The sequence below is a fragment of the Tachypleus tridentatus genome, chromosome 5, assembly GCF_004210375.1.
Source record: "Tachypleus tridentatus isolate NWPU-2018 chromosome 5, ASM421037v1, whole genome shotgun sequence".
NCBI lineage: Eukaryota > Metazoa > Arthropoda > Merostomata > Xiphosura > Limulidae > Tachypleus > Tachypleus tridentatus.
Window position 1 is genome coordinate 48,184,466 of NC_134829.1, and position 21,016 is coordinate 48,205,481.

Sequence of the window (21,016 nt, forward strand, 5' to 3'; positions counted from 1 at the left end):
TACACAAACCAGGACCAGAAATTATCTGCGCCACACTGGGTTTTATAATATCAATTCGTCATGTTGAAATCTTAATGAATAGACTTGTTTTTGCCCTATATTTATTGTCGGTATTGGCATAGGCTTCAATCGTTCTTTACCTTGAAATTATTGTTGGTACTGATACAGACAAGTCTAAATCGTTTCTTAACTTGAAATCATTGTTTGTACTGATAGAGATATGTTGAAATTGGTCCTTACTTTGCAATCATTGTTTGTACTGTCATAAATATGTTTAAATCTCTCCTTATCTTGAAATCTTTGTTGGTGATGAATTAGATATGTAATTGCTTCATTGAAATCATTGTAGACACTGATATAAATAGGTTTCAGTTGCTTCTTACCTTGAAATCATTGTTGGTACTGAAGTAGATGGGTATAAAAGCCAGCCAAACAATGCACGTTGAGTACATGGTAAAGCCAATATATTTGGCTTCGTTGAAGTTCTCGGGGATTTTGCGGGTTTTAAAGGCGTACACGGTACATAGCACTATTAGAAGCATGTTGTAGATTAGAGAAACAATCATGGACATGCTAGAAATCCCACACTGGAGAGCGGCAAAGTTACCGTTTGGAAAATTCTTTTGCTTAAGGCTTGGCGGTTCTGCTATCAACCAGGCTATGGCAAAGACCAGCTGAACAGATACCAGGGCTAAACAGATAACTACTTGGGATCGTGGGCTGGTGTAGCTAGGTCTTTTGATGCTTTGGATTCCCCGATTGAAAATTCTGGAAATCCGATTCGTTTTGGTAAAAATGGCGGAGTAACATAGGCTTAAACATAGACCTAGGCCTACTCTCATTAAGCTGCACGTGGGAACAGTGGGTTTTGCCAGAATAACGAAGCTTACACCGTAACTTAGCAACAAACCAAACAATAGCAAGTAGCACAGTTCTCTTCCGGAAGCCATGATGACGGGGGTGTGACTAAAGCGAATGAAGACGGCGCACGTGAAAAGTGTACAAACTATTCCCAATGCAGCAAATACAGCGGGGACGATTGCCCAAGGGCTTTCCCAAGTCATGTACACCAGGGGGAGCTTCGAGCAAGCTACCTTGTCGCTTCTTGGCATATAACCTTCGGGACATTTAGTGCATTGGTCATCAACCATGTACTCATCATTTCGACAAGGAACACAGACCCAACAGCAGGTGCCCTGCCGGAATGCTCGCACGTGCCCAGATGGACACGGGTCACTGCAGTTGGACATCGGGATGGTAGTGTTGCCATCTTCCCATTTGGTACGGTTTAAGTGAAGACTTAATCTGTAAAGAAAATACAATAATTTACTGACCGACGACAAAATGTTAAAAGTATGGTGTCATACTTTTGTTATTTGTCAAAGTAACACTTACGTATTCAATCAGTTTGTGCTTTACAATATTTAATGGCCCGGCTTAGCCAGGTGGTTAAGACACTCGACTCGCAATTCGAGTGTCGCGGGTTCGAATCCCCTCACACCAAACATGCTCGCCCTTCCAGCTGTGAGGGCGTTATAATGTAACGGTCAATCCCACTATTCGTTGGTAAAATAGTAGCCCAAGAGTTAGCGGTGGGTGGTAATGACTAGCTGCCTTCCCTCTAGTCTTACACTGCTAAATTAGGAAAGGCCAGCGCAAACAAACAAACAATTTTTGATACATTCAAGTTTTTAGAAAAAAAATTGAAGACGGCTTGAATGGGTAGGTATTGGTTTGGCTTATTTTGAATTTCGTGCAAAGCTACACGAGGATTATCTGCTTTAGCCGTCCCTAATTTAGCAGTGTAAGACTAGAGGGAAGGCAGCTAGTCATCATCGCCCACCGCTAACTCTTGGGCTACTATTTTACCAAAGAATAGTGGGAATGACCGTCATATTATAACTCTCCCATGGCTGAAGGGGGGAGCATGTTTGGTGTGATGGGAAATGGGTAGGGAAGGAAACGTTGTACGTTTGAAAATGAATTGTAAACTCGCTTAAACTCGAGTTTCCATGGGTAAGCAATGAAACAAACTGTTCGAGTTTGGCAATCATCTAAAGTTTATTGCTGCGAATGTGGCTTAAATAAGCGGGGAGGTTGGTAGTATATAACAGATACACTGCAATTTACTTTATCTGATATGTTTTTCTTTACTTATAGGCTATTATAAAACACTTGAAGACATCGACAAACGAAACTGACGTTTCATTCCGCGTCTAACACAAGTACCTTTGTATCGGGCGAATGGCTCATGTGCTGTGGCTCCAAACAGTGGAAGAGGTGGCCCGCTCCACCTCTATAACATTAACCTGTTGACTGCCAAGTATTTCAGCTGCTACAATACAACTCTAATGCTTCTTCATTTTGTAACTTTTTTCGTGACGCCATTTTGGATCGAAAGTGAAACAGTTTGTAAGTAGGTCAAATGCATGTATGGTGCTGACATCTAGCGTTGAAGTTAGGTATTATTGAGAACGAATTAACTCGTCCGTGGCACTGTGTTACCGATCGGCTTGGACGAGTTATCTCGTCTACGGCACTGAAAAGGTTAATTGTCTAAGCTCGGCATTACTCTGCACCTTTGCTAGATTTTATGATAAAGCTGTTGTTTTTTTTTTTCATTAAATAGACGCTGGTTTCCATACATCTAAAACTTAAAGATTTAAAGATTTTTACAAAAGTTACTTATGTATATATATTAACAGGTAAGACTAAATCGCCTTACTTTTGCTCACTCCATTCTCCAATTCGCTTGTAGTCAAACTTATGGCCCTCAAGTTTTTGATATTGGTAGATGTAATAGCTTCCTGGAGCGTCTCCATCTTTGTTGAACCTGACAACGATGTTTTTATCTTGCAAACCTGGAAGTGTAATTGGTTACAGTGAAAGATTCGGTGATTTTATTGAAAATAATTCGTTTAAGAGACCTTGCACTGAAACAACATAACAAATGAAATATCTATTCAGGAAATTAAATATTTTTGTACTTACTTTGAAAAGAAACATTTCGAATGTACTGTAAAAGTTTACTGCCATGTGGAACTGGTAAAAGTTCTTTGCACAACACACTGGAATTATCACATTGGTCACGAATCATGTCATCAAGTGCATGCGCCATGGCATAAACAGCGTCAATGACAAAAGGAACCAAACCTTCCTGTTCGTATTTCGTAAAAGTTTCGTTTCCTAGAGTGAACGAAAATCACATGGAGGTTCGTATTACAATTAGAAAAAGCACATATGGCTCACAGCAATGTTTTTGCATAGTTACAGGTATTTGGTACAACTTTAAATGAGATTTATAAATTATATTACCAGTTGACAATGCGTCACAGATTATGACATTATTTCGGGAATTGGAAACACAAAACTTTGCTTTAAAATTTGTTTTCCTATTTGAGTAAGAACATATTTACAAATATAAAACGCTTCATAAAAGAGATACACACACTTAATTATTCGCGGTGTATTTTGAAAGTTCTTTTCGGAAGGTTATTTTGCATTCTTTGGTGAATTGGAAATGATATAACGTAAAGTGATAAACCGCTCGTCTTGTACAGGTTCTTTATTGAAATTCTTACACGATAAACCCCTCGTCTTGTACAGGTTCTTTAGTGAAGTGTTTACATAATAAACCACTCGTTTTGTATGAGTTGTTTAGTGAAATTCTTAGATAAACTACTAGTCTTGTACAGGTTCTTTAATGAAGTGTTTAAATGATAAATCACTCGTCTTGTATGGGTTCTTCAGTGAAATTCTTACATGATAAATCACTCGTCTTGTACGGGTTCTTTAATCAGTGTCTTATGTAGTTTCATCACAGTTTCTTGAAAATTAATAATTCAGAACATTATAGTACTAGTGCAAAGAACATAAAATCATACTTTTAAAACGACTTAATTTAACAATAGTTTTCACATATTTTGACCAGAAAAAAATTAAATTAACTTTACTGTGTGTATAATTAAGGAAGTGGGTGTTTATACTGAGGTAGAAATAAATTACAAATATGTTAATTAAACTGTTATAAAGGGTTTTATACTGTTTGGTTTGTTTTTTGAATTTTGCACCAAGCTACACGAGGGTTATCTGCGCTAGCCATCCCTAATTTAGTAGTGTAAGACTAGAGGGAAGGCAGCTAGTCATCACTACCCACCGCCAATTCTTGAGCTACTCTTTTATCAACGGATAGTGGGATTGACCGTAACATTATGCAAGACTAGAGGAAAGGCAGCTAGTCATCACTACCCACCGCCAACTCCTGGGCTACTCTTTTATCAACGAATAGTGGGATTGACCGTCACAATATGACGCCCCCACGGCTGAAAGGACGAGCATGTTTGGTGCGACGAGGATTCGAACCCGCGACACTCAGATTAGGATGGCTAATAAGAAATGGGAGAAGCGTTATTACCTGAATAATTATTACGAGAAACAGGAAGTAAAAGTTTTCTGAAAAAGGAGGACGCCGGGAAAGAGGAAATACGAAAGTAAATAAAAAAGTAGGTTAAAATTCGGGGTTAGATTCCTCGTCGTGAACAGAGCGCAGATAGTCCATTGTGTAGCTTTGCTTCGTATAAAACAAACATTACAAAATAATAGAAAAAATAGCGGTAAAATGTGCAAAATAGATAAGATTATGTTTACCAGATTTTCTATAATGCCTGTCGAGATTATTTGTGACGTTTCACGAAACTTTTCACGCTCGAGTCATTTCAAGTAGTTATGGTTGATGAAGTTTGCGACGATTCAAAAAATATTTTATACGTGTTCTAATTTCATACGTTTATAAGCACGAGAGGAAAGAGAGAGACAGACCGAATCGATTGTGCAGCTCTTATCGCTCGCTATCTGTTGGACCGCGAGAAGGAAACAAATGCAAAGACAGAAATAAATAGGTCCACGTGACGAATATTTAGAAAATACGTGTATTTTTTTCGTATTTTATTTTGTATTAATATTTATTTTTATACAATGAGCGACGAAAGTAAAACAAAATCTATAAAGTTAATAACTATTTCCTTGTCTTTTGCGTTTACCGGTGATTCGTCATCTGTTTATTCGAACAAGAGCCTAGCGAAACCGTAGGAGCACTTCATAATAACTGTTTCATTAATAGCTATACCAGTTGTTTCTAGTCAGGTTTCTAGTTACCCGTGTAACAAGTTGGGAGTTATTGTAGGTTTAAGTTCGACACAAATCGTGCAAAACTTCTTTTAAATAAGAATTCCATATTTCTCACTTTAGACATTACATTGTAGGATATATACATATGTGGTAACTAGTATAGAGGTTATATTATGGAATATACAAATAAGGGGTAGCAATATGCTATCAATAAACTAGAAGTTACAGGTAGAGTTATACACAAATAAGGGGTATCAATATGCTATCAATAACTAGAAGTTACAGGTAGAGTTATACACAAATAAGGGGTAGCAATATGCTATCAATAAACTAGAAGTTACAGGTAGAGTTATACACAAATAAGGGGTATCAATATGCTATCAATAACTAGAAGTTACAGGTAGAGTTATACACAAATAAGGGGTAGCAATATGCTATCAATAACTAGAAGTTACAGGTAGAGTTATACACAAATAAGGGGTACCAATATGCTATCAACAACTAGAAGTTACAGGTAGAGTTATACACAAATAAGGGGTACCAATATGCTATCAACAACTAGAAGTTACAGGTAGAGCTATACACAAATAAGGGGTATCAATATGCTATCAATAAACTAGAAGTTACAGGTAGAGTTATACACAAATAAGGGGTATCAATATGCTATCAACAACTAGAAGTTACAGGTAGAGTTATACACAAATAAGGGGTAGCAATATGCTATCAATAAACTAGAAGTTACAGGTAGAGTTATACACAAATAAGGGGTATCAATATGCTATCAACAACTAGAAGTTACAGGTAGAGCTATACACAAATAAGGGGTATCAATATGCTATCAACAACTAGAAGTTACAGGTAGAGATATACACAAATAAGGGGTAGCAATATGCTATCAATAACTAGAAGTTACAGGTAGAGCTATACACAAATAAGGGGTATCAATATGCTATCAATAACTAGAAGTTGCAGGTAGAGCTATACACAAATAAGGGGTATCAATATGCTATCAATAACTATAAGTTACACGTAGAGATATACACATGATAAAAGTTATAGGTAGAGATATACACATGATAAAAGTTATAGGTAGAGATATACACATGATAAAAGTTACAGGTAGAGATATACACATGATAAAAGTTATAGGTAGAGATATACACATGATAAAAGTTATAGGTAGAGATATACACATGATAAAAGTTACAGGTAGAGATATACACATGATAAAAGTTACAGGTAGAGATATACACATGATAAAAGTTACAGGTAGAGATATACACATGATAAGATACCACTGTTGAGTTAAAGCTGTATCAACTTCTTTAATAATAAAAACAAAACTTTAATTTAACTATAATCTAATTTTCAGACATGGAAAAGAAGAAAAATATTTTGATTAAAATAAATTACAATTGTCATTTGTGTAGCTCATTTTATTAATTTAATATCCTTTCTCAAGTTATACACCGCAAATAGTTCACTTCTAAATTTAGCAAGTTTTGTTCTTCTAATCTAACATATTTCTCAGACTTACCTGCGCATTTGGTTATATTTACATCCAGTGTCTCAAAGGTACAGTCGAAGACTTGTTCCCAAAATGGTTTAAACCAGGGATTCCGCAAGTTAGTTTCGGGTTTCAAAGATCTGAAGTAGTCGTTGAACCCTGGAACGAGATATCCACAAACCCGTGGGATTTTGATGTCTTTCATTATTTATTGGTTACACACATTTTTGAAGTTTCATTAATTGCCCTAGAATTTCATAAATCCCACGATGAGATTTTTTTCAAAAGTTAACAAGAAATTGTAGTACGTGTGTTTGTAACTACTATTAACGTAACGCCATACGTTATTAGTTTTGTTCCTATGATAACACTACGTGACACAAATTTTGTTCCTGGATAGTATGTGTTATTTCTTAATTGCTTATGTTGTAAAAATATAGAAAATGGTCATTATTCCCTTCAAACTTTGCTTTTGTGACCTGGATAATGAAATTTAGAAATTAAACCTATTTTCTATGTAAAAACGGGCAAATTTGCATATTTTCATTCACATGAGATCTGAATAAAACAACGTATGAATCAAGATTTACATGTATTTATACTAAAGTTATACAAAAATGAACAAAAATGTTTAGAAGTGAATAGTTTTTCAAGGTTTGCGACTGTAATGTAAATTACTTTCATGTATCAGTCCCCAAATATAGTTTCCCATCATGTTTTCGTCATACGCTATCAGGTCACGAAAGCAAAGTTTGAAAAGAGAAAAACAGGTATTTTCCATTTACTTTAGGCATAAGTAATTCGGAAATAACACTTTCTGCCCAGGAACAAAAAAAAGTAAAAATTTTGTTACATATTTGAACGATCAGAGACTAGGTTAGAAACATTCTAAATTAGCAAACTTTTCAGGTAAATTTATCTCAGTATATAGAGAGTTAATTCAGTTATTATTACAGAAAAGTGTTTTCTCAAGAATGCGAGACACATGTATAAAAAAATGGCGAAATATGTTTTTGTATTAAATTTCATCACTGTACCTAGCCATTATTTCATAATTACCTTCTTCACCACTTAATTAAAAGGTGGATAATTAAAAACTTTTCAAATTCGTTTACCAATTCTTATCTTCAGAATAATCAATCCAACTTCTTTAGTTAATGTTATATGCACACTAACACCACGTTTCGGATGTTTTCTTAAATTATTCTAAACTTTAATTAAACATCCGTTGAAACTTTTCTTTACTAAGTGAACAGTTACCTGAGTACTTCTAATATTATAATTTTATATTTTAAATGTTCGGTAAAATTTTCTCTTTCTGTCTTTCTGACACAATGTATTGTTATATTAAACACATATATATGTGTTTCAAGTAATATTTTTTATTATTAATAGCTTCGACAAAAATAAATCTTTTCTGTCTTACGGCATTCTTCAGTTCTTTAATTAAAAAAAAGTTAAGAACATGTTTATCCACTGTATTGATTTCTGTTTTCTCTAACCATCCCTAGCTGTTAGAAGATGTTACTAAAAACCTTTCAGAATAAACAAATCGTGAATTAAAAGCGTCCTATGTTTCATCTAAAGCTTGGTACAGAAATTGGTTTGGTTTCAATTTCGCGCAAAGCTACACGAGAGCTCTCTGTGCTAGCCATCCCTAATTTTGCAGTGTAAGACTAGAGGGAAGGTCACTAGTCATCACCATCCACGGCCAACTGTTGGGCTACTCTTATATCAACGAATAATGGAATTGACTGTCACATTATAACGCCCCCACGGTTGAAAGAGCGAGCATTTTTGGTGCGATGGGGATTCGAACCCGCGACCCTCAGATTACGGGGCGAGTGCATTAACCACCTGGCCATGCTGGGCCCAGTACAGAAATAAAAACAACGTTTCACTAGGATTTGTAATTAATACCAGAATGGAATTAAAGCAGCAACAACAAAACAAACAAATATTAAGATTTACGTTTCGTTACAACAACCAGTTATGATCAGGACAAAAACCAAACAATAATTATAACTGTTACGTTTTAGAGGAATAAAGAATTATGTTCCCTTAGAATTTCTGGGTGTCATGATGACTTGGTTATTTGAAGACATTAGACAGTTGGTAACACCTGCGGGTTGGGGTCTAAAATGTCGAACTAACCCTTCTAGCTGGTTCCAAAAAAGGACCAAACGCGTTTTGTGGTAAAAGAAACATTATTCTGTTTTAGTAGCAGTTTGGCATGCTGATAAGAAAAACAAAAACAAAACACATACACACACAAAACAAGAAACATTTTAGTGGTTTATGAAAGACGTTCGTTTGAAATATCTTGCCATTTGTGGACCTTTAGACGTCTGAACACTTGGAGGACAGATACGTCGACTAAACTTCTTTACGCTTTAAATAAGTCAGTCAAATAGAAATGTTCATGTATCTGACATTAGAACCGTGTTCAGTCTAAAATGTAAATCAGCTAAAGGGCTTTTAATGATCCTCAAAATTCGGGAAAACATCAAAAGTATTCGAAGGAAGGTTGTGTAATGTTTTCATATCTGAAACCTTCCAAAGTACTTACAGAGAACACGTTGCGTAGACACCAGAGGTGGAGTCCATTTCCATGTGACTGTTTTTTATGCATTAAAAGAGTGAACATGTTATAAACGTGATTCTGACGTTTCTTACCTATCCCCAAAACTGCAGGTTTACCACAATCTAACACAGCTTTTAGTCTCATTGAATATTTTATAGATTGGCTGAAAAATTAATGTTATATTTGAATGATCTGATTTAAAACAGATAGTAGGTAACCAAGCAACTACGAATATTTACTACAAACTTTTTTTTTTTTTTGCACTTCAGGAACATCATTTACCATCTTATCTCAGATTTTGTGTAATTCGTGACTTTTAGCATCTTACACATACTGCCATACCACTCAATGGAGTTTTAATACGTGCGTGATCTGGTATGTCTCCACTGAGGGCTTTAGGCGTGAAGAACAGTTTTAGATTTCTTAGTAACTATCTATATATAATTTAGGTTTATTTGTATTTTATGTTCTTATATAGATTATATTGTTTAAACTAATAATAACTGCAGCTTTTAAAGCACCGTGGTAGCAGCTGCTATTGAGGTTTTGGTAATACTGGAAGTTTGTGGTTTGTGTAATATTTTCATTGCATTATGCTCTCATTGGTCATACTTTTGAAACTTCATAGTCAAACAGATGACTGTTCTTTTTTAATTTCTTTTGTCACTAATGACACACAATTTAAAAGCTACTTTCATTATATTACCGGTTATAACGTTTATAACGCTTTATTATTTTAGCATTATTCATTTTGTTCTTATGAACATGATAATGCAATGTTAGCAAAGAATATAAGTTTATGTCTAAATAAAACCCTTGTGAGATATTAATGGGATTATGCACGAAAGTATCGTTCATATCTTACAAAACTGACGATTCAGTGTATTTTAAGTGTTGTAACCTTCAGTTTTAATTTTTCAGTTGTATTATAGAAAATTTATAAATTTGTAACTTACTTCTTGTAGTTCTGATCTTTATAAGTACGTTCACTTTGATACCAAATCTGTAATAATAACCTCTTTAGCTCTATCATAGGGGTATAATATATCTCCATTGTCCAAAGCTAATGATAAAATATTTCTCTGTGTTTTTTGTACTAAAAGTTTATTTTGTATAATTGTTTTAGTAGTGAATACAGTTTTGACCTTTTATTCGTATAGATAAGTAGAAAAGTAGTTAGCATTTCCATGGAAACAATCTAATATTGACAGGCCATAAATTATACTTTATGTGACTACAAATAGTTTTCCGATGTGCTGACGTACACCGTTAAATTTTTCTTGTTGGCTGGCTGTAGAAAATTGACTTTATTTACTTATATGTTACTTTCAAAACTGTTTCAGTTCAGGTTAATTTAGTTAGCTTATAAGTTTTTTAATAATTGTCAATATATATGCTTTCGAACCTTTAATTTCGTATCGTTTAGGCAGGATAGTGATAGCTCCCTCTGCTGCTTCCTCCTGTTCTCTAACCGGATGGGCCTTGGCACCCCAACTGTCACTTCCAATCCATAAAAAATGTCCCGCTTTACGAGCTCGGATAGAGGCCGCGAGTAATTTCCTGGAAGAAAGAATGATATAATACGATCCATGAGCAAGATGATATACAATAATGTAAATTTAAATACAACAATAATAAATATTTAAATTTTTTCTTCTCATAGTGAGGTCCGTGGGGGGGCGTTATAATGTGACGGTCAATCCACTATTCGTTGATAAAAGAGTAGCCCAAGAGTTGGCGGTGGGTGGTAATGACTAGCTGCCTTTCCTCTAGTCTTACACTGCTAAAATAGAAACGGCTGGTGCAGATAGCCCTCGTGTAGTTTTGCGCGAAATTCAAAATAAATCTTGCCATAGTGTTTGTGGTAAAAAGATAAAATATTCACCGAATTGAGTTGGTATTTAAAGAGTTTGTTTATCTTTGTTCAGACTCGTGCCTGCTTGTTTGTTTTTGAATTTCGCGCAAAGCAACTCGAGGGCTATTTGCGCTAGCCATCCATAATTTAGCAGTGCAAAACTAGAGGGAAGGCAGCTAGTCATAACTACCCACCGGCAACTCTTGGGCTACTCTTTTACCAACGAATAGTAGGATTGACCGTCAAATTATAACTCCCCCACGGCTGAAAGGGCAGGTATGTTTGGTGCAATGGAGATTCGAAGCCGCGACCCCCATATTACGAGTCGAAGCCTTAACCCACTTGACCATGCCGGGTCATGAACTCCTATGTAATTCTTTTCCTCCTATTATCACACGTACGTGTGGCCAATATGTACTTAACATTTAACTCCATTATTGATGGAACTATTAAGGAAGGTATGCAAATTACAATTCATCTAAGTGATTATAAACTTCTTAATGAAATGATGCACTGACACTACAAACAACAGTCAGCGAGAGAAGGCAATATACTTACACCAGTAATTGAAGGATTAAACCAACGACTGTATATTACTGAGAACCTAGCAAAATAGCCTTGCCAGTAGGAGTTGTCTAGTAGTGAAGTAAAGTTTTAGGACTTTAGGACATAAAACAGCCTTCTCTTTTATTTCTAAATATACACATATTTTCAGTAAAGTTTCGATTTGTTAAACTAAATTATTCTTTAAAAGTTACATCGTAGAAGACAACTAGAAAGATGTAAAAAACGAATGTGGGTGTGCTGTAATTACAACAGTCATTTCAATTATTATGTTAAGAGTAGTCGAGCTAGTAGCAATGGGTTCTGAGAATATATTGCCTTTCATGTGGTCAGGAGTTCTAAATTAGGGTTAACTATGCCTGAAGCCGGGAGTTTCTTTTCTGAAAATCTCACCCAAGAATTACTTGACGTTTAAGGTACCAAAAGCTAGAAAATGAATATATTATGAACGACGAGACCACCTAGTAAAAGTTGATCAGTTTATTCCTTAGTTAACTAGATTGATAGTGTAACAAGTAAAGACCAATGCTGTTTTTTACTAAAATTTTACTACTTGGAATAATGGATGCCTCGCTTCTTGCAAGACAGTAGTACTGAAATAGAGCTGTTACCTCAGTGCTATACAGTTTCTTTTAGTTTGTTTTGTTTTTGGAATTTTGCACAAAGCTACTCGAGGGCTATCTGTGTCAGCCGTCCCTAATTTAGCAGTGTAAGACTAGAGGGAAGGCAGCTAGTCATCACCACCCACCGCCAACTCTTGGGCTACTCTTTTACCAACGAAAAGTGGGATTGACTGAACATTATAACGCCCCCACGGCTGGGAGGGCGAGCATGTTTGGCGCGACGCGGGCGCGAACTCGCGACCCTCGGATTACGAGTCGCACGCCTTACGCGCTTGGCCATGCCGGGCCGTTTATTTTAGAAACTATTGATATATTTTGGTCACTCTTGAATGGACAACGATGGATTTATTCTACGGAATTGAGACTTCAAAGGATGGTCAAATAATTCTAGAAGTCCACTATCCAGAGGCTTCTGCTGACATGACAGATCCTCATATTATATTATCTAGAGCCACGCGTTGCCATGTTATAACCATCGTTTATCGTCATTTCACTACGTTAGACTTCATCATATTTTAGTAATATTGTTGAAACGGATAGCGTTAACAGATGTCGCTATACTACATTTAAAAATTTTTTTTCTTTATTGCAAGAGAACGAAGGACATGAAGCTTTATGAATCGTTTTTGTGTTTTTGAAGAGACGTCTGACAAGATATATGAACGCTTGGCTAATTTTATTCAATACATGTATGCTTTTAACTTTAAAAAACACCTGAGAAATTAGTTGAAATTCATTATATATACAGTCATGTGAAGAAATTAGGACACCATATGAATGTCTGTGTATTTTTGTAACATGTTTGGATATATATATATTTAATCTCAGTGATGTCGAGAAAACCCACTTGAAGAGAAATATATATGTAGAAACGGCTCGTTTGGGTTGAGAAAATATTTTACATAGAAGAACGAACAACGTTTCGACCTTCTTCGGTCATCGTCAGGTTCACAAAGAAAGAGAGAGGTAACTGACCGGAAGCTGACCACATGTTTGGAAGGGATTGTGTAACTGAGTGTCGGAATGTAGAGGGCGAGCTTAGATGTTTGAATATATAATTTTATATTATTTATTTTACATTATTATTTATTATATTATTTTTTAATATAGATATAAAGGTGTACCTTTGTATTGGTTTATTTTGGGCTTAAGTTGTTGTATAAGTAAGGCTTCTTTAATTTTGCGTTTGTTTATGTTTGTTTCTTTATTTAGTATTTGAGTGTTTTCTATGGTTATGTTGTGTTTATTTGACTTGCAGTGTTCGAAAACGTGTGAAGGTGACTTTTTATGTTCTTTGAATCTGGTTTCCATTTTTATACTTGTTTCTCCAATATAGAAATCGTGGCAGTTATCACATTGTATTTTATAAATAATGTTGGTGTCGTGTTTGTCAGTGTAGATTTTACATAGTATAGACCTCAGTTTTGTGCCTGGTTTTTGAATAAATTTGGTATTAACTGGAATGTCATATTTTGTTACTAATTTTTGCCAAATGTTGGTTATTTGTTTGCTGATGTCAGGAATATATGGTATACAGCAGTATACGGTTTCGTGGTTTTTTGATTCGTGAGCTGTATTTACTTTAGTTGGTTGATTTTGCTTTCTGTCTAGGTGTGTGCGTATAATGTTTTCTACGGTTTGTGGAGGAAACTTATTGATGTTGATGAAGTATTGTTTTATTTTGTCTAATTCATCGTTAATTTTATCTGGTGAGCATAGTTTTATGACTGTGTTTATTTGGTTTCTTAGTATGTTGAGTTTTTGTTTTGTTTCATGTGCTGAGTCCCAAGGAATGTATAGTCCAGTATGGGTGATTTTTCGGTGGATTTCTGTTTTAAATTGTGTATCGGTTCTTGTAATTTTGAGGTTAAGAACTGATATTTGATTGCTTCCTTCTTGTTCACATGTGAAGTTGATGATGGGATGTATAGCGTTATTGTGATTGAAAAAATTAAGTGTGTGTTCTGTTGATGTGAATCCCGCAATCGTGTCGTTTATATATGTGTACCAGTATAGTGGTGGATGTAATGCTGTGTTAATTGCTTGTGAGAAGTGTTAAAAAATACATAGGCTTTCATAGGGTGTCCTAACTTTTTCACATGATTGTATATATATTGCTTTGTTTTAGATTGAGAAATACTTTTCCAAATATTGTGGCATTGTTTTCTTATCAACTTTTCTCACACATTTTGTCAACTTTCATGTATTTTTTCATCCTGTGAACTAGCATGGAACGTTTGGTTTGAATTTGGCGCAAAGATACATGAGAGTTATCTGCGTTAGCCGTCCCTAATTTAGCAGTGCAAGATTAGAGGGAAGGCAACTAGTCATCACCACCCACCGCGAACTATTGGGCTATTCTTTTACAAAAGAATAGTGGAATTAATTGTAACATTATAACGCTCTCACGGCTGAAAGGGCGCGCATGTTTCATGTGACGGGGTTCGAATCCGCGATCCTCAGACTACGAGTCGAGTGCCTTAACCATCTGACCACGCCGGGCCGGAACGTTTCGTATCACCATCGGACAGAGCTAGACCGAAATTCTAACGTGGATTAACTAATAATCTGAGAATTTACGATTCATACCTGTTCCCACAAAAACGTGCTCCGCACTTTGGAGACACGGATACGTTATAAGGGTAAGAGTTAAATCCTATTATTCGATCAGGCAAACATAACCTAAGAGTTGGAGGTGGGTACTATTAAAAAGACGACTTCTCATTTGTCTGCTAGTTAAAAATTAGTAACGGTTACTCGCAATAAAGATCGAAATATTAAATTAAAAAAAACATTTATAGAAAATAATAAGAAATAATTATGTAACCCGTTTTACAAAGAGGGGTATAGTCACGTGATCTGATGAACATACAAATGAACGGGAAAGTAAGGATGTAAATGGACCATTGGAGGTTTACATGATATATGAACAAATGTAGTTCGTGGGGAAACGCTATTCTATGAAACACATTCAACAAAGATATATACATTTACCTGCAATTGTCTTCATCCACAAACAAAACAACGCCTCGAGCTCGAGATTTTTGTACAAGCTTTTTTGATGATGTAGTCGAAATCTTCAGGCCGTGAATTCCTGGTTATCTTTTCAGACACGGCTATACAGAGGCCTGTATTGTCATAAGACACAATATGAATATACATAATTCTCTACGTATAATCACTTTCATGGTAGGTGTAACAATTTAATTTTATTATTGTAATAAAAATAATGATTGAAATTTGTAACCTGAAACCTTAGAAAAATTATATTAACAGGATCCGATCTGCCTGAAAAATCATTGTTTGTTTTTGAATTTAGGGCAAAGCTACTCGAGGGCTATCTGCGCTAGCTGTCCCTAATTTAGCAGTGTAAGACTAGAGGGAAGGAAGCTAGTCATCACCATCCACCGCCAACTCTTGGGCGACTTTTTAACCAACGAATAGTGGGATTGACCATCACATTATAAGTCCACCACGGCTGAAAGGGCGAGCCTTGTTGGTGCGACGGGGATTCAAACCCCAACCCTCGGATTACGAGTCGAATGCCTTAACCACCTGGCCATGCCGGAGCCCAAAAATCATTGGAAGAGAAACATTTAACTCTCTAAAGGTTTTGAACGTGATTATATGTGAAACTGTTAGTGATTCAAATGACAATCATGAAATTGTGTTTATAAAACGTAAAATAAAATCAGTATAGCAAAAGGAGCTTAATTAAACATATCTATTAAACGTGAAAAAGACATGACGTATTAATAGCATGTATTGATATGTGAAAAAAAAATGAAATGAAAAAATTATAAGATATTGGAAGTAGTGAGATAAAAAATTCCCCAACAAGTGTGGAATAAACTGATCAATGCAATACCATAATTTTGAAGATTCCAGGTTTCAAGTGTATTTGGATAGTTTCACTTTTGCTAAGCGAAAAATCTAGCGTCCTACATGGACGATCATACGTAGATAGTAAGACATTGCCTACTGTATATTTAGAGGTTAACTGGACAAACAATTCTTTAGGTCATAATCAAGTCAACAATGGATCCATAGGTTCTGAACTTGGACGGACGTAGATAAAACAATTTCGAAATTAAGTTACTCTGATCATAGAGGCAAGAGGTGGGAACAACGATTTGATAGATGCAAGGGAAAAACGTGAAGTGAACCCACAGAAGTAAAATGGAACTCCGGAAAAATCGCCTAAGCATACAAACGTGCAGCACGTGCCGATGTTTGGTTGACAGTTTGTCATGTGTAATGAAAATGTTCAATATAAACTTCGAACACCAACAAACACTGTTTTTTTTTTACCCAACAATTGATAAGAAGTCCGTTCGTCTTTTAAAGGCTTAGCTTTGTTACTGGTCCGTTGTTAAGAAAGAAATATACTTTTTTTATTTTGAAGATTTTTGATAAATGAAAAAACAACAAGAATACAATTCCATAATTCACTGGAGTGTAAACACTGAAGTAGATATGAACAATTTCTGGATACATATGTTAAAAGTACTAAACACAAAAAAGATTTTATCAATATGACAGAATATCCTGTAAATATGGGAAAAGTAGCGTAATTAATTTGAATTTGTATCGATAAGATAGATTGTGCATAATATTTATCCATGGAAGACATTGTGTATAATCCATAAATACGTGTATTTACGTGACAAAGTGGGCAAAATACATCAACATGTTTATCCATGTGACACAGTATATATAATCAGTCAGGATGTTTATCCATGTAACACAGTATATATAATCAGTCAGGATGTTTATCCATGTGACACAGTATATATAATCAGTCAGGATGTTTATCTATGTGACACAGTATATATAATCAGTCAGGATGTTTATCCATGTGACACAGTATATATAATCAGTCAGGATGTTTATCCATGTGACACAGTATATATAATCAGTCAGGATGTTTATCCATGTGACACAGTATATATAATCAGTCAGGATGTTTATCCATGTAAAAGAGTATATATAATCAGTCAGGATGTTTATCCATGTGACACAGTATATATAATCTGTCAGGATGTTTATCCATGTGAAAGAGTATATATAATCCGTCAGGATTTTTATCCATGTGACACAGTATATATAATCCGTCAGGATTTTTATCCATGTGACACAGTATATATAAAATCAGTCAGGATGTTTATCCATGTGACACAGTATATATAATCCGTCAACATGTTTATCCATATGTACTATGAATGAAAACATTCTTGTAATTCTTTAACTTAAATAAGTTTGTTCCGTTATAATTCCACCAAAATTAATTAATTACTTTTATACATGTAAACAGGTATATAGGTAGAACACAGTTAATGTAGAAATCAATTTCCTTTGTATAGGTCATAGAAACTGTATGAAACTTAAGTGATTTTGAAACTATGAATTTCTCTTAAATAGTAGTAGAAATCGAGTTTCGATACCCGTGGTGAGCAGAGCACAGATAGCCCAGTGTGTAGCCTTGTGTTTAATACAAAAAACAAACAAAATAAATAGTAGAAAAAAAAGAAAAATGAGTGAATTAAAAACCCAACAATAAACAAATAAAAACGGCATTTGGTAAAATCGTGACGTTTAATAGAAAGCGTTTGGTCTTAAAATAAAACTCAACAGATAGCCAGGTTTTAGTATCGAATCTTTAAGCACGGGTTTTGTTTCATGCTATTTTTCGTAGCATTATAGATGAATAACGGAAAAGAAGACGGCCTCATGGAAAATTACTAAACTTACACACAAAGTAGAAGTTGATTCAGGCTTGGGTACCGGATGCTTATCATACACGGACAAAATGGAGAAACGTGAAAAACAGAACAACAACATTAATGTTCGTTTGAGACATTTTTTGCAATAATACACTAAAACACGTGCAACTACGAATCCATTAACTTCAACACTAGAATCAGTTGAAAGTAACTTTTCGAAGAAGTTGAAGCAGCGAGTGTGTGAAAGAAAAACGAACAAATAAGAAATGCAAAGAAATAACTGTCGACTTAGAAAGCTATCAATCACATAGAGTTAGTGAATTTTATATCTAGCGTATTTCACCACTAGATGACGTGCAAAGTTGTACAGTTTCGAACTGAATCTTTTTTTGGAGAGAAGTTAAAAAGAAAGCTCTTTTATCGCAGGATATCACATGATATAATCAGGGAAAAATATGAGATAAAATAAAAGAGCTGAACTAAAAGTACGGTTAAAATACATACATTTAGCATATATCATTTTAGTTGTGTTGATTTTATAATTCACTCTCTTACTGCTTTTTAAAGTTAAGACTCTATTACGTCACCTTTTTGACAAGTTTTGTTTGTTTGTTTTTGAATTACACGCAAAGCTATTCCAGGGCTATCTGTGCTAGCTGTCCCTAATTTAGCAGTGTAAGACTAGAGGGAAGGCAGCTAGCCATCACCACCCACCGCCAACACTTGGGCTACTCTTTTACCAACGAATAGTGTGATTGACCGTACATTATAACGCCCCCACGGCTGAAAGTGTGAGCATGTTTGGTGTGACGGGGATCCGAACTCGCGACCTTCGGATTACGAGCCCGAAGACTAGTAAATGGTACTAATTACCAAACAGTGAGAAATAGTATACGTTCAGTAAAGGTTAATACGGTAAGAATCAGTATATGTTAAGAATTAATACTTTGTTACGATTCAGTAAATATTGATCAGGTAATTTAATAACTAATTAAATCCCAATTTATCTTGTCTCTAGCGGCTTCCTAATATTGAACCTTAACTACACAAAATTATTTTTGACATCTAGCAGGTTTTGCTTTGTTAATATAGAGGTTTTGCTAGGTTTTATTTCTTTTTATTTAACCATTCACGCTTTTCACCAAAGTTCTTCATTTTTTGTATTCCATCAAATTTGAGTGCAATTCGATCGGAAATAATATAATGGAGTGTTACTGTTACCTAATAACAAAAGTAATGACAAGAGTAACAACAGTAATAAATAAGTAACAATAACAATAGTAATAAATGTAACAACAACAATAATGATAAAAGTGACAATAACAATAGTAATAAATGTAACAATAACAATAATAAAAGTAACAACAATAATGATAAAAGTGACAATAACAATAGTAATAAACGTAACAACAAAAATAATAAAAGTAACAACAACAATAATGATAAAAGTGACAATAACAATAGTAATAAATGTAACAACAACAATAATGATAAAAGTGACAATAACAATAGTAATAAATGTAACAACAACAATAATAAAAGTAACAACAACAACAATGATAAAAGTGACAATAACAATAGTAATAAAAGTAACAACAACAATAATGAAAAAGTAACAATAACAATAGTAATAAATGTAATAACAACAATAATAAAAGTAACAACAACAATAATGATAAAAGTGACAATAACAATAGTAATAAATGTAACAACAACAATAATGATAAAAGTGACAATAACAATAGTAATAAATGTAACAACAACAATAATAAAAGTAACAACAACAATAGTAATAAATGTAACAACAGTAATAAAAGTAACAACAACATTAGTAATAAATGTAACAACAATAATAAAAGTAACAGCAACAATAATGATAAAAGAAAAATAACAGCCACAATAACAAAAGTAACAACAACAATAATAATAAAAGTAACAACAACAATAATAATAAAAGTAACAACAACAATAGTAAAAGTAATTTACAATTAAAGAATGATGTTCATCGTTGTTAAGGTAATGTTTTTGTATTATATGGTTAATATTTGCACTTAGCGAATCAATCACAAGTACCCATTACTAAAAATTCACGACTTTATTTTCTAGCCATTCACTGTTATTAGTAACATTCATGTGTTTCTTTTTCAGCCGTGCACACTGAATTACACATTATAATTTATCTCGGACGAGTTTCCGATTTATGACATTACGTACATTACGTATTTGTTTGTTTTTGAATTTCGCGCAAATCTAGCCATCAACACCTACCTCTAACTCTTGGGCTACTCTTTTACTGACGAATACTGGGGTTGACCGTCACATTATAACGCCCCCAATGCCTGAAAGGGCGAGCATGTTTGGTGTGAGGGGGACTGAAACCCATGACCCTCGGATTACGAGTCGAGTGCCTTGACTTCCTCGCCATTTTATGTTACGTATTATGATTTCAAATAGCGGGAAATTTGAATTTGAATTTAGAAGTTAATTGAATATCGATATATAAAAAATTTATGATATTTGTCAACGAGATTGATACACACATCTTGTTTCTTAACATAAATATATTTTAATATACAAAGAATAATACAATTTATAACAACGGTTATTACAAATAACGATTTATGTACAACAGTTTTACAAACTTACAAACAATATTGAGTCTTCTATCTGATCTGAAGCTGTATAATTATCGACAGTTCACGGAGAGCGAATTGATTCTATGTTGATACACAGGCACACTTGTCTTAATAATTAGCCTCACGACGTCTACAAGCTGAATTTATTCGCTGTGGATAACTAATGGCCTTGTAGAAATACTAACGTCCAAAGTTAGTTCATTGAAGTTAAATAGTTTGTAATATTCGAACTTTATAAACATTCCTGGTCAAATATCTGTAGTATTACGATTAATAAGCGTTTATCACAATTATAGTTTCAGAAGTTTATAATATAGTGACTGTAGTGATCCATCAATATTAAAAGTGTCTTCCCGCGTGTTGCGATTGCTACATTTTATACTCATTCGGCGAGATT

At 34.5% G+C, this 21,016-nt stretch overlaps 1 pseudogene across 1 annotated transcript in view; it reads right to left on the bottom strand.

Annotated features, from left to right (window-relative positions):
* Window positions 1-21,016, bottom strand: part of LOC143251100 (metabotropic glutamate receptor 7-like) — a 108,706-nt pseudogene that overhangs the window by 3,662 nt on the left and 84,028 nt on the right. Inside the window, exons 3-8 of the transcript XR_013028494.1 lie at window positions 15,255-15,388; window positions 10,624-10,778; window positions 6,665-6,793; window positions 2,992-3,186; window positions 2,726-2,861; window positions 384-1,305 (exon numbers count right to left, since the gene is read on the bottom strand). The product of XR_013028494.1 is annotated as a metabotropic glutamate receptor 7-like (transcript). The remainder of the gene's footprint in view (window positions 1-383; window positions 1,306-2,725; window positions 2,862-2,991; window positions 3,187-6,664; window positions 6,794-10,623; window positions 10,779-15,254; window positions 15,389-21,016) is intronic.